Source organism: Aquarana catesbeiana, linkage group LG03 (genome assembly GCF_042186555.1).
Source record: "Aquarana catesbeiana isolate 2022-GZ linkage group LG03, ASM4218655v1, whole genome shotgun sequence".
Lineage (NCBI taxonomy): Eukaryota > Metazoa > Chordata > Amphibia > Anura > Ranidae > Aquarana > Aquarana catesbeiana.
The window spans coordinates 279047384-279060035 of record NC_133326.1 but is presented as its reverse complement, the minus strand read 5'-3'; the positions used below and the strand labels follow the sequence as shown (position 1 = coordinate 279060035).

The window sequence follows — 12652 nt, the reverse complement described above, 5'->3', positions numbered from 1 at the left end:
GTATGTTACCCAAACTGATTCTTTTTAGTCTGCAGCTAGATATTAAGGTGTCAATTTATTGCAAAATCAGCACTTCAGGAGTGTTCCATAGCAAGCCTTTGGGACTGCCCTTGGCTGTCCATGTCCCACACCCAACCTTTGTGTTTCATCAGCTTGTAAAAAAAAAAAAAGCTAAAGATCACTAAGACCTGCTGTATTGTAAACAATGACAGTGACCTTATTATGCAGCAGCTGTTTTTTTTTTTTTTTTTACCTACTGATGAAACTCGCTATAAGGTTGATGGGGTGGCCTGAAAATTGCAATAGGATTGTCACCCTGGTGACAAAGGGGACATAGCAGGCAGGGTTTCTGAAAGTACTACTAATTCAGACTCTCGATCTGCTGCATAGTAGGCAGGAAAAGGGTTTATTCATAGTTAAGCTGGCCATAGATGGAGCAGTTTTCTTTCCTGCTGGTTTGCAGGAAGGAAAATCGATAGATTGCGCCATTAATACTGACTCTTGCTATTGTACTCTCCCGGCAAGGAGAGCTGTCTCAGTCAGGGGAACACACATGATTGCCAGCATCTATAATCTCATGAAAAATCTGACTGTCTGGCTGTACACAAGTTGATCAATCAACTTGGGTACAATCAGCCTTGGCTGGTCCCTGCTTAATTGTCCAAGATTTAAACTATCTATGGCTGGCTTTAGTCCACCCAAGAATGATTGGAACCAAGCAAACTGAACCTTCAAAACTCAAACAATATTTATCTGTGCAGCAATTCCTGATTCTGATCCTGGAGGTTGCATTTTTTATAATATTCAGTGGATACATTTATCCAGCGGGGGGATAGAACCCCTCATAAAAGGCCACAGCAGGTGTGAAGGTATCTAACCATCTAGCATCTACCAAAACTTTATGTATTTTATGGGCAGACTTACTGGCCCTTTAAAGCAGAACTCCAGCCGCACATCACCAAGATACGTGAATGTAAAAATTGTAACAATTTCATACGCTCTTGCCGTATTATATACCCAAAGAATAAAAAAATATTTAAAGGACAAATATTAACAAAACCTTCTCCAACCCACCTAACTAGGCTATGCTCATCATTACACTCCTTTCTATATTCTGTTTGTTAAAATCAATCTAGTGTCAGGCTGGCCACATAGATGTCATAAGCAAGGTCCAATTCAAACCTATAGCATGCACAGGTTATGCCAGCAAGTGGGGGTCTGGTAAAACGGCAAACTTGTCCTTTCAATTCTGAAGCTTTTGTAGCTTTTTGCTTTTTTTTTTTTTTTTTTTTTTTTTACTTTCTCTAGTTTATACTTTAGAACAGGCCTTTCACTTAGAACTAGCTTTAAAAGTGTAGTAGTTAGCACTACACAGAACGTTTTCCTCTGTTGTGATGGGGACTGGAACTTTTCCCGCCCTGCATTAGGCTGTGATTTGTTACATTGCATTGCTGAAGTCCTCTGTGTGTGTGTCTCTTAGATCTCCTTGAAATGTTTGTACTTGGGTACCATTGCCTGAAAGATGTCTGCACTGCACAATAAAGCAGAGTGACTGGCATTCCAACTTTCAGGCTGATTGCTTGTGTGCAGGCCATAATGGGAAGTTATTTAAATTATATTTTAGATAATTAGAAAAACAAACTTGGACTGAAAAAATGTCTTCCTTTTTTATAACACTATGTAATATACGACCCCAATTCCAAAAAAAAGTTGGTACACTTTAAAATCCACACAAAAACTGAATGTAATAACTTCCAAATCTCCCAGACCCATATTTTATTTACTACAGAGAATAAAAAACAAATGTTTAAACTCAGAACATGTACAATTTTAAGAAAAAAATAACTTTTTTGGAATTGGGGTTGCACTTACACTTTTTAGGAGAATATCAGGAATGTAGGAAGTGTTCACATTACTTTATGTACATTACTGCAAAATCTGTTCTTGCAGTGATAAGTAAAATATATAATGAATTAATTATTTTCAGGTTTACTGTTCTTGTGTTTTGACCTTTTTATCTTAAACCTAAACTATTCATTGTGAATTTACTCTGAATAATTTGGAAAATGTTGCAGTTAGCCGTGTTTAATTACAACTTGTCAGTTTTGTGCATGGCTTGTTTTGACCTTTTCTCCTGGAAATCAAAGTAAAGATGGCTTTTAAATGGAACAAATATTAACAAAGAATGCCCTTTTTATGTTTTTGATTTCCTCCAGCTATTTAGTCTTTGGCGCCAGCCATGCAAGGAGCAAATTTGTTTCCTGCAACCATGGGTTACAGAAAATAAATTTTCTTGATTCTCCCATCAACACAGATAGTGTTGATGCAGGAATCCCTCCTAGTGGGCTATTGTGAAGAGTGATTATTGCTAGCGGCTATGACTGCCGCTAGCGATAATCGCAGGTAAAACCCAGCATGCTGGTTGTACCCAAGTTGATCGATCAACTTGGTACATTCAGCCTGCACATACACGGTTCGAATCGTGATATGCAAACCGTGTATGGGCCTGCCTTGGTAGATAAGGTTGTTTTTGACTTTGGAATTTGTTTATTACATGCTAGTACTTTGACGGGGTATAACAGCTATTAGTTACTAGGGTTTATAGTCTTTCATTGGACCAGTTGTAACTATTGGTTAAGGACCCATTTACACTTGTGTTGCATGCCAACATATGTTGCAGCTGGCCTTTGAAATCCATGGGTTGCCAACCCGTCAAAAATCTGCCATGTCACAAAATTTGTAATGCAACACATTGCATGCACTATTGTGTGCGGCAGCTAGCTGCAACACATGTGCGTTGCCCTATACTGGGGACACAAGGGGTGAAAATCGCCCAAAAACGATCCGTTTGGCAGGAACTGGGTGAATTTCTGCCCCTGTGTGCAGCTCTTTGTCCAACAGAATCTCACAATCAGCTTCTGTCGAACGAGAACTGCAGTACTGAAAATCAGCAGCCAATGGCTACGAGCGCTGATCACTGTGTTCTGGCGAGTGATCAGTCCCCCTATTGCAACACAATAGCTCAGGGTGGATGATTGACGCTCTAACATCACATGGTAAGTACTGTGAATACTCAATGTTTTTTTCAGCCCGCTTGGTTGTACAAAAATAAGCTTAACGTGTATACAGTGCTTTAGTGGTTGTGGTGCCATTCAAAATGAATGGCATTGCAACCCAGCGATGCATATAACATACACATTAGAACAATGCAAGGGTGTAAATAAGGAGTGGGCAAACTGCGGCCCTCCAGCTGTTGCAGAACAAAATCCCATCATGCCTCTGCTTGTGTCTGTCAGTCTTGCATTGCATCATGGGGCATGTAGTTCTGCAACATCTGGAGGGCTTCAATTTGCCCAACCCTGGTGTGAATGATATCTTAGGGCTTATATATACCATCTTGTTAAAAATCGATCAAGCATTTTCTCCAATGTAAAGCAAGGTGGGTTTTATATGCATTTTACGTGTGTTTTTTTTTTTTTTTTTTATCTGAGTGGCAAAATGGGAAATACCCTGTTTCCCCGAAAATAAGACCTAGCGTGATTGTCGGTGATGGCTGCAATATAAGCCCTACCCCCCAAATAAGCCCTAGTTAAAGTCCTTGTAGGTCTTATTTTCAGGGTAGGGGTTATTTTCGGGGAAACAGGGTAGGGCTTATTTGGGGGGTAGGGCTTATATTACAGCCATCACTGACAATCACGCTAGGTCTTATTTTGGGGGAAACAGGGTATGGACATGTGCCTTGAAAAATGCACTAATTAAAAAACCAATTGCATTTTAATTGTTGAATGGTGCCTCAACCCACTTTTGCTGATAGGTGAGTCTAGCAGCACATCAAGGAATTAACATTTATTGTGCTCCCAGAAATGTTACTTGAACCTATTTTATAGCTGTTAAGACTGTCTGTTCACAACAATATGAATTTGCCCCCAAAGAGCTATAGTGCTTTTTCTCCAGTTTTAAGGAAACCGGTATTTCATAACGGCACATAAACTAACCTTATGATATAAGGCATTATTCTGTGCCTGCAAAATACAGATACTAACTTCGGTGTGCCTCTGCTGGGTTTTGGGATAACCCATTATTGGCATTGAGGTTTCCAAGAGACGCTGCATCACACATTGCAATGTTGGTATCTCAGCAACCAGTTAAGAGACGTCTACATTTTATTGTTGGGATACAATGGAGCGTTCCAGTCATTAATGTACTGCAGTCCAAACTTGTATTGGATTGCTTTGGCTTCTTGGGGTGCTGCAAGAGGTATTTTTAAAGTTTTTAATAATGGTCATCAGGGACCGATGGTGTCTTTACAACAGTCCATAAGCTACTTTTCACCTGTAATTAAGTACAAATTTGAAGTGAACTCGTGGCAAGCAATCCACAATTAAGCTTTCCGCCCTTTACAGGGCATTCTACTGAAAGTTGTATTCTGGCCAACTGCTATGGCTCTTTATGCATTGGCACTAATGTGAATATGGAAAGATGCATCGTACTGGAAGAAATCCATATGATCAACGTAAAGAAAACACTTACCTTCCCTTTTAATAAAATGTAACTGTTCTAAAAGGCATGTAAATGCTAAAGGCTCATTTTGATGAGACTTATTGTTGGGGATGTTAAAAACATGACGTTGAGCCACATTTTGTCAAACATGAATTCCTCGGGGACTTTAAACCGGGCCACAAACAGTTTGATGGTTAAAAAAAAATTCCACATTTATTACACATTGATAATATATAGCAACATGAACAAGGGGATATATGTAACAAACACAAATATTGGGAGCAGAAATGGAAACCAGCTGCAAGGAAAAGCCCAGAGCTTTGTCTGACCGCACAGAGCTTTGTATGTCCACACATTTTTTTCAGCCACATTTTTAGCATCCTCAACCCCTCTTAAAGTGATACTAAAGTCTTTGTTTTTTTTTTTTTTGTTTTTTGTTTTTTTAAATAACAAACATGTTATACTTACCTGCTCTGTGTAGTGGTTTTGCACAGAGCAGCCCAGATCCTCCTCTTCTCGGCTCCCTCTTCGGTTCTCCTGGCCCCTCCATCCTGCTGAGTGCCCCCACAACAAGCAGCTTGCTATGGGGGCACCCAAGCCAGGCCGCAGCTCAGTGTGTCCATTCAGGCATGGAGCTAGGCCTGGCCATGCCCCCTCTCTCTCCTCAGTGGCTCATTGACCTTGATTGACGGCAGCGGGAGCCAATGGCTCTTCACTGCTGTCTCAGCCAATGAGGAAGGAGAGTCCCGGACAGAGGAGCCTGTCATACAGCATTGCTGGAGAGAGATGGGGCTCAGGTAAGTATTAGGGGGGCTGCTGCACACAGAAGGCTTTTATTTGCATGCATAGAATGCATGAAGATTAAAAAACCTTCTGCCTTTACAACCACTTTAAGTTGCAAAGGCAGCAGATAGGGGTGTTCACATGCCAGGGTTGCAATGCTTTGCTTCGCGATACATGTCAAAACTTAGCTTTACAATTTCTCTTATTTACTCGCTTTTGATCTGTTAAATGAAAGCATTTTGTTATGTCTGTTTGATAAGGACAGGAAGTGTGTTCCTGGCAGGATCACCAGTGGTAAAATACCTGGAAAGAAAATAAATACGGTCACTACATCTAAGGAACAGTAAGGCACAGTATATTAGTGTGCTTTTTTTTTTTGTTTTTGGATTTCCTATACACTCAGGGCTCATTCACACTATAAGGTATGTCCCTAGTGTACACCGTTTTTGGCATTTTTTTTGCGCTCATGCAACCAATTAATTTTAATAGGCTGCACAATGTGCTGAAATGCACAAAAAGTACTGCAGGGCGCCACACCAAACCACTGGTACTACAGTACTATGTTTTTTGGTGCCTGTGAACACACCCATATTTGCTAGATGCGTGGGGGTACCATTAAGAATTAAGTGCACCTGCACACATCTGCAGAAGGCACTGTGTGCGGGAAACATGCTGCCCCTAGTGTGAATAAGCCCTAAAAGTGGAACTAAACTCCGGTAAATACTGTATTTATTGGCGTATAACACTCACTTTTTCACCATAAAAATCAGGTGCAAATAGCGTGTGCGTGTTATACGCCAATACTTCAATTTTAGCTGCCTCAGAGGGGACAGGGAGCGGGCCGGGATGAGCGCCGTCAGATTACATTCAGTGAGAATCTCCTGTTTACTTGGCGGCCTCTGTAATAGGAAGCCCTGTCTCCTGGGCCGCCATTGGACCACTGTTCTGTTCGATCAGGCTGCACGGAGGGCAATGGTGAGGCTGCTGCATTGATGGCAATGGTGAGGCTGCTGCATTGATGGCAATGGTGAGGCTGCTGCATTGATGGCAAAGGTGAGGCTGCTGCGTTGATGGCAAAGGTGAGGCTGCTGCATTAATGGCAATGGTGAGGCTGCATTGATGGCACTTGTGAGGCTGCAGATGGGCATTGATCAGGCTGCATTGATGGCAATGGTCATGCTGCAGATGGGCACTGACCCTTATTTTGCTTCAAAGTTTCTTATTTAAAATGTAGGTTTTTTTCCTGAAACTTCCCTCTTAAAATGAATGTGCGTGTTATACGCCGATAAATACGGTACTGTACCTCCGCCTTCTGACAGTTGCATCCCTCACTGGCTGCTGTCATCAGTATATAGTCACTAGAAGACCGTGGGCAGATACATAAATGTGTCTTATTGCAAGATAAATACCAAGTCTAATACAAAGAGCTGCTTGCTTGCTCAGTTTGTTTTAGGTTTAGAACCAGGTTTAAGAGTCCAATCACACCAGCATGTGACTTTTTTTTTTTTTTTTATGCACACCACAGCAACAGTATGGCGTTAACTGACACCATTTTAAGCAAGGTGTTTTGCTTTGTCTGTGCATTGAGGCTGCATTGGAAATTGCAGTCGGTGTAGCCCCAATGCATCTGGTGTGAATGAGCCCTAAGGCCTCATTCACATGGGTATCTAGACCCTTGCACCACTAAAACGAGCATATTTCTGTGGCTGGTAACACTAGGTGTTTGCAGTCAACTATGCCTGCTCAGCCTGTACAAAAATGGCTGGTTCCACAGCAGTTCGCATTTAATTACACATGGAGCGATGACCAGTAGTTGGGGACGGATGAGCGACCCTGGACGCAAACTGTTTGCATACAGGGCAGTTTATCGGTCCCTAACAGCATGTCTCCTTGTATGGTTGTATGTGGACAGCCACAAACTGTCACCCTGTCATTGAGTTGTACAGGCTCCCTGTCTGATCACAAACACCAGGCTGTACCCAGAGCAAAAATAAGCTGTTTTGGGTGTTGTACGGCCATGTGAAGCCTTAAAGGAGTTGTAAAGTCTCAAGGTTTTTCACCTTAATGCATTGTATGCATTAAGGTGAAAAACCTTCTGTGCTTCAGCTGCCCCCCAGACCCCCCCTTTTTCTTACCTGAACCCAATCGTTCCAGCCATGAGCACGAGCCCAGCGGCTCCAGCCGCTGTCTTGGGTCCTCATTGGATAGATTGAGAGTAGTGGGAGCCATTGGCTCCCGCTGCTGTCAATCAAATTCAGTGACGTAGGGGGTCAAGTCCTGCTGTCTGTGTCAATAGATGCAGCAGCGGGACTTGTGAGTGCGCCTGCATGGGTACCCCCATGGAATGCGGCTCTCCATGGGGCACCTGATGAAGAGGAGGAGCCAGGAGCGCCGCTCGGGCACCCTAGAAAGGGAGGATCAGGGCTGCTCTGTGCAAAACCCTTGCACAGAGCAGGTAAGTATAACATGTTTGTTATTTAAAAATAACCAAAAAAAAAACCTTTACAGTCACTTTAAGCCGGCCATAGGATTAGTTCATCAGGGACCGGCCGAAATGCAAACCTTGTATGGGCAGGCTGAATGTACCCAAGTTGATCGATCAATGTGGGTACAACCAGCCTACTGGATTTTACATGTGATTAATGCAAGCAACTGTTTTAGCTACTAACGATAATCGCTGTCTTCTCCCAGCAGGGGTGACTTATCTCGTTGTAAGAACACAATGGCTCAGGAAGGGGGATTCCCCTGTCAATACTGTCTGGTTGCAGGAAAGAAATTTGCTCCATCTATGGCAGGCCTTAAAGCGGAACTCCAGCATTTGTTATGCCCCGTACACACGGTCGGATTTTCCAACGGAAAATGTGTGATAGGACCTTGTTGTCAGAAATTCCGACCGTGTGTTGGCTCCATCACACATTTTCCATCGGATTCTCCGACACACAAAGTTTGAGAGCAGGCTATAAAATTTTCCGACAACAAAATCCGTTGTTGGAATTTCCGATCGTGTGTACACAAATCCGACGCGCAAAGTGCCACGCATGCTCAGAATAAATAAAGAGGTGAAAGCTATTGGCTACTACCCCGTTTAGAGTCCCAACATACGTGTTTTATGTCACCGCGTTCAGAACGATCGGATTTTCCGACAACTTTGTGTGACCGTGTGTATGCAAGACAAGTTTGAGCCAACATCCGTCGGAAAAAATCCTAGGATTTTGTTGTCGGAATGTCCGATCAATGTCCGACCGTGTGTACGGGGCATTACACTTTAAACTATCCTGAGGCCGCTGGATAAAGTGTATGTAGATAAGGCTACATAAAGGACTGTGTTTCGGGTCCGAATAGAGACTTCCTGTTTCATACCGGAACACAATAGAGTCTATCTGAGCGGTGCTAAGTCATTCAAACAAAGCAATGTATTCTAGCAATAAATAAAAAGCCTTCTCTAATTGGCTGAGTCAGAGAAGTGGGGTGATAATGTCACAACCTCTGACTCAGCCAATCTGTGTAAAGGTGTAACAAACGCTGGAGTTCAGCTTTAGCCTAGGTTTACACTGTAGCGCTGCAGATGTCAATACAATGTTAATGACACCCCAGGTCTGTTCACAAATCGCAGTACGAACTGTGAACTCGCACAGGAATTGGATTGCATGTGTACGAACACCCATGTGATCCGATTTCAGTGCGCTAAAAAAAAGTCCCTGAACTATTTTCCTGCAAATCAATGCGAGTTCGGCCATACAACTCTGACGGAACTCGCATTGCACAGACATCACATGCGATCGGCACTGCAGTGCGGGTGCGAATCACATGGGATGTCTGTGTTCGCACAAGTGTGAACCCGGGCTTAATGTAGTTGTGTACACTGTTTAGTCCTAGAAGAGCAATTTACATTGTGCTATGCGTCCACAAAACACATAATGTAATGTAAACAATTACGAGTACCCTGAAAGGCATATGATTCCACTGCTATGATATTAAATTGGCAGCCCTAGGAAAGTATTACTTAAGCTGTGTGGGTGCAGTTTACAGGAATACATAACTCTAGATGTGATGAACAAAATGTGATCATCTTGGAATGTGGATCTTAAACCTTGCTAATTCATTTTGTTATGGATCCTTATCGCTTTAGTTTACTTACACTAGCTATACTACAAATACACTACAGCACAGGATTTCAGGCAAAACAGATTGGGGGAGGTCCACAAAGAGTTGAGCTGTGTGAATTCAGTTTCCCTCCTGGTTTTAAAATCAATTTAGCAATTAAAAGTAGTTTACGGTTTGTGCATGTTTTTTCATAGTTTCAAACTATGTCCCATTCTCTTTGTTTTTGTGTCTTTTTAATTGTCAAGGTTTGCCTCATGTTTGCATGTCATTTACAACATCAGTGAATTGATTTTCATGCTTGCTTGGGGGCATATATAAAATATGCTTATTTCCTACGGTATGGATGGTTTGCATTAGCTGTACCAAATTAACAATAGCAGTTGCATAGCTTTTTGTAAATGATGTGCATCCATTTGCATATTGTACTATTTTTATTTCAGGATTTACTTTGCAGAACTCCAAATCTCTACCACTATATGAGGACTGAGATTTAAAGATGAACAGGGCCTGTATTTTGTACAAATGTGTGGTAGAGGAGCTTATTTCTAATTTGTTATCCTCTCACTGAGTTTCCCATTGTTTTAATGTTTTTGTCGTTCATTGTTGCTCCGAATGTTTCAGAATCTAGGATTATAACGGCGAGTATAAAATTGACAGTTTCCTGCTTTTGTATTCACACCTGAGCCAGTCAGTCTGCTGAGTCGGTATAATGAGAAATATTGTTTTTCTCATGAACTTAGTACAATTTGATAATACTGCAGTATGACTGCATTTTTTTTTTTTGTTACCAACACAATTTGGATCCTTTTAAAACCAGCAGATACATTTTGTGGGGTCAGGTTTTCTGTGGATTTGTGGTACTTGTGTGAGAAAATGTAATAGGAGTAAGTCTCAAGTAGTAAACAACAACTTTCCACTTTAAAATTTTCAATTTTTTTGGTAAATCCATCCGGTTGGTCTCAGGGATTGCCATTTTATTTTGTTGGGGGAAAAAAATCTAAATTATAGACAATACCTGCGCATGATGGACTTTCAATTAGTCGGTTGTGTTTGAATGTTTCATCGGGTTACACACAATACACTTGCCTTCCAATCGGCTGTACCTGTTAACTATTCTTAGACTGTATTTAAACTGAATGTTTTATCAAAACAGGGAGGGTTAGAACCACTGTTTGCTGCTGCTTTCTTTGTACACTATATATTATTCCCCTTTTCATATTGCCAAGATATGAAAAAAATGTTGTAGTTCTACCAAAAAAGTCCAAAGAGCTTACTTAAGCCTAGTACACACTAGCAGTTTTTTCATTCAACCCAATGGGCTGAACGAAAAAAAACTGAAGAGCTCGAGAGGAGCCTCTGTACTTACAGTTTGGTGTTAGTACAGCGATCTCCCCCACTGAGCTATTGTGTTCTAACAGGGGGGCTGCCTATCCCCCCACCAGAACACACCGGTCAGCGCACTCAGCCTTTGACAGAGCGCTGATTGTATGCCGATCAGCAGAACTTTTTTTGGTTATGCACCTTCGAGAGCTGCTGTACACGTGGGCCGAATGTCTGCCATTTTCTATTGAACCGGCCAATGCCACTTTAGAGTTAAAGGTAATGCTAAACAGTCCTCTCTCAAGTACCTAATTAGGAGACTCCTCTGGGGAGCACTAGCCCACCACCACAAGAACTCAGGACTCTTGCCAAATATTAAGACCTCAAAATTAGAGGTGCGCCAAATGGAAATTTTGGTACTAAAACCAAAAATGCAGTCTGCACTTGGCCGAAACTGAAAATTTGTGTTTTTTAAAAAAAATACACATTTTTTATATAGAATTGTATTATATTTGACTTTTTGAATTTAAAGGAATATGAATTTATGCTGGCCATTATTGCCACCCTTAGTGCAAGAAAAGATCATTTAAATTCTATGTATGTCTTCACACTGGTCCTTTGCGATTCCGTTGTGTTATTAACCACTTAAGGACTAGCCTCGTTTTGGAATTTAGGTGTTTCCAGGCACAACAAGGGGGCAGACGCGATCGCTTCCGCCACTACCGATGGTTTGGTAAGCGGCGGAGGGCACCAGATCGCGGCGGGAGGGGGGGGGGCTCTCTCCCGCCACCGATAAGTGATCTTGCGGAGAATCCGCCGCAGAGACCACTTTTATCTGAAAGCCGACCGCCGCACGAAAACGGGGATACCAGGGTTATGGCAGCTAGCTGCTGCCATAACAACGATATCCGCCGCCAAACTTTGGACGTACATCGGCGTGCGGCGGTTGGCAAGTGATTAAAAATGCTGCTTACTGCATTTTGGTCAGTTAAAAAAAAAAGGCACCAAAAATGCACCTACCTGTTGAAATGCATTGAAAATGCAGTAACAATGCATCAATAAGGCACCTGTGTTATGTTTTTGATGCATTTTTTGATTCACATGACCTATGAAAAACACATTACAAGCACAGTAAAATTGTGGCAAAATCACATGTGTTTTCGGCACCATTATCAGCACCTATTTCTCTTATCGGCAAGAAGCCGATAACACCATTTTCGGCTTCCAAAATGTTGATGCATCTCTACTTAATCATAGGCGGTCATATCTTGCATTAAGGTAAGATAGAAGGTGAACAGAAAGGTCTCCGATGGAGGCACAAATATCACAAATCTTTCAGAGGTTTTAAGAGAAGTATAGCCAAAGCTTTTTTGGCCATACTCTTGTGGGTCACAGGGGCACACTTACTTTTGCTCCTGTGACCCAGAATCATCCAACAGCAGGCTATCGCTCTGGGCTTTGGAAGGATCCCAACCATGACGGGATCCATCCAGCTGCCTGATTGACAGCTGGCTCCGGCTCTCAGAGCTTGGCTGAGAGTCATGGGATAAATTTGATGTTTATGGGGGGAGCCAGAATGCCCGTATCCCTGAATACAGAACACTAGAAAACCAAAAACCTCTCGGTGGAAATTTAAAGGGCATCAACAACTTAATATATCAAATTTGTAATAAATTTTATTGGTACAAGTTAAAATTGTAATCCATATACAATATTAAAACAGTGGCATTACAGCATTTGGATTGGAAAACATGCAAATATAACCATAAATGTCTGTCCGATCATATATTGATGGGAGCAGATATTGCCCCACGCATTTATAGCTTTCTTCTTCAGAGGTAACTAATTATCATAAATGGTTATCTACAAGCAAAAAGGATAATGTTAGAAAGTACTCCATAAATATAATACATGGCAATCACAATATGTATTAACACTAACTCAT

At 41.8% G+C, this 12652-nt stretch overlaps 1 protein-coding gene across 7 annotated transcripts in view; it reads left to right on the top strand.

Annotated features, from left to right (window-relative positions):
- Positions 1-12652, top strand: part of SRGAP1 (SLIT-ROBO Rho GTPase activating protein 1) — a 253078-nt gene that overhangs the window by 136030 nt on the left and 104396 nt on the right. The window lies entirely within an intron of this gene.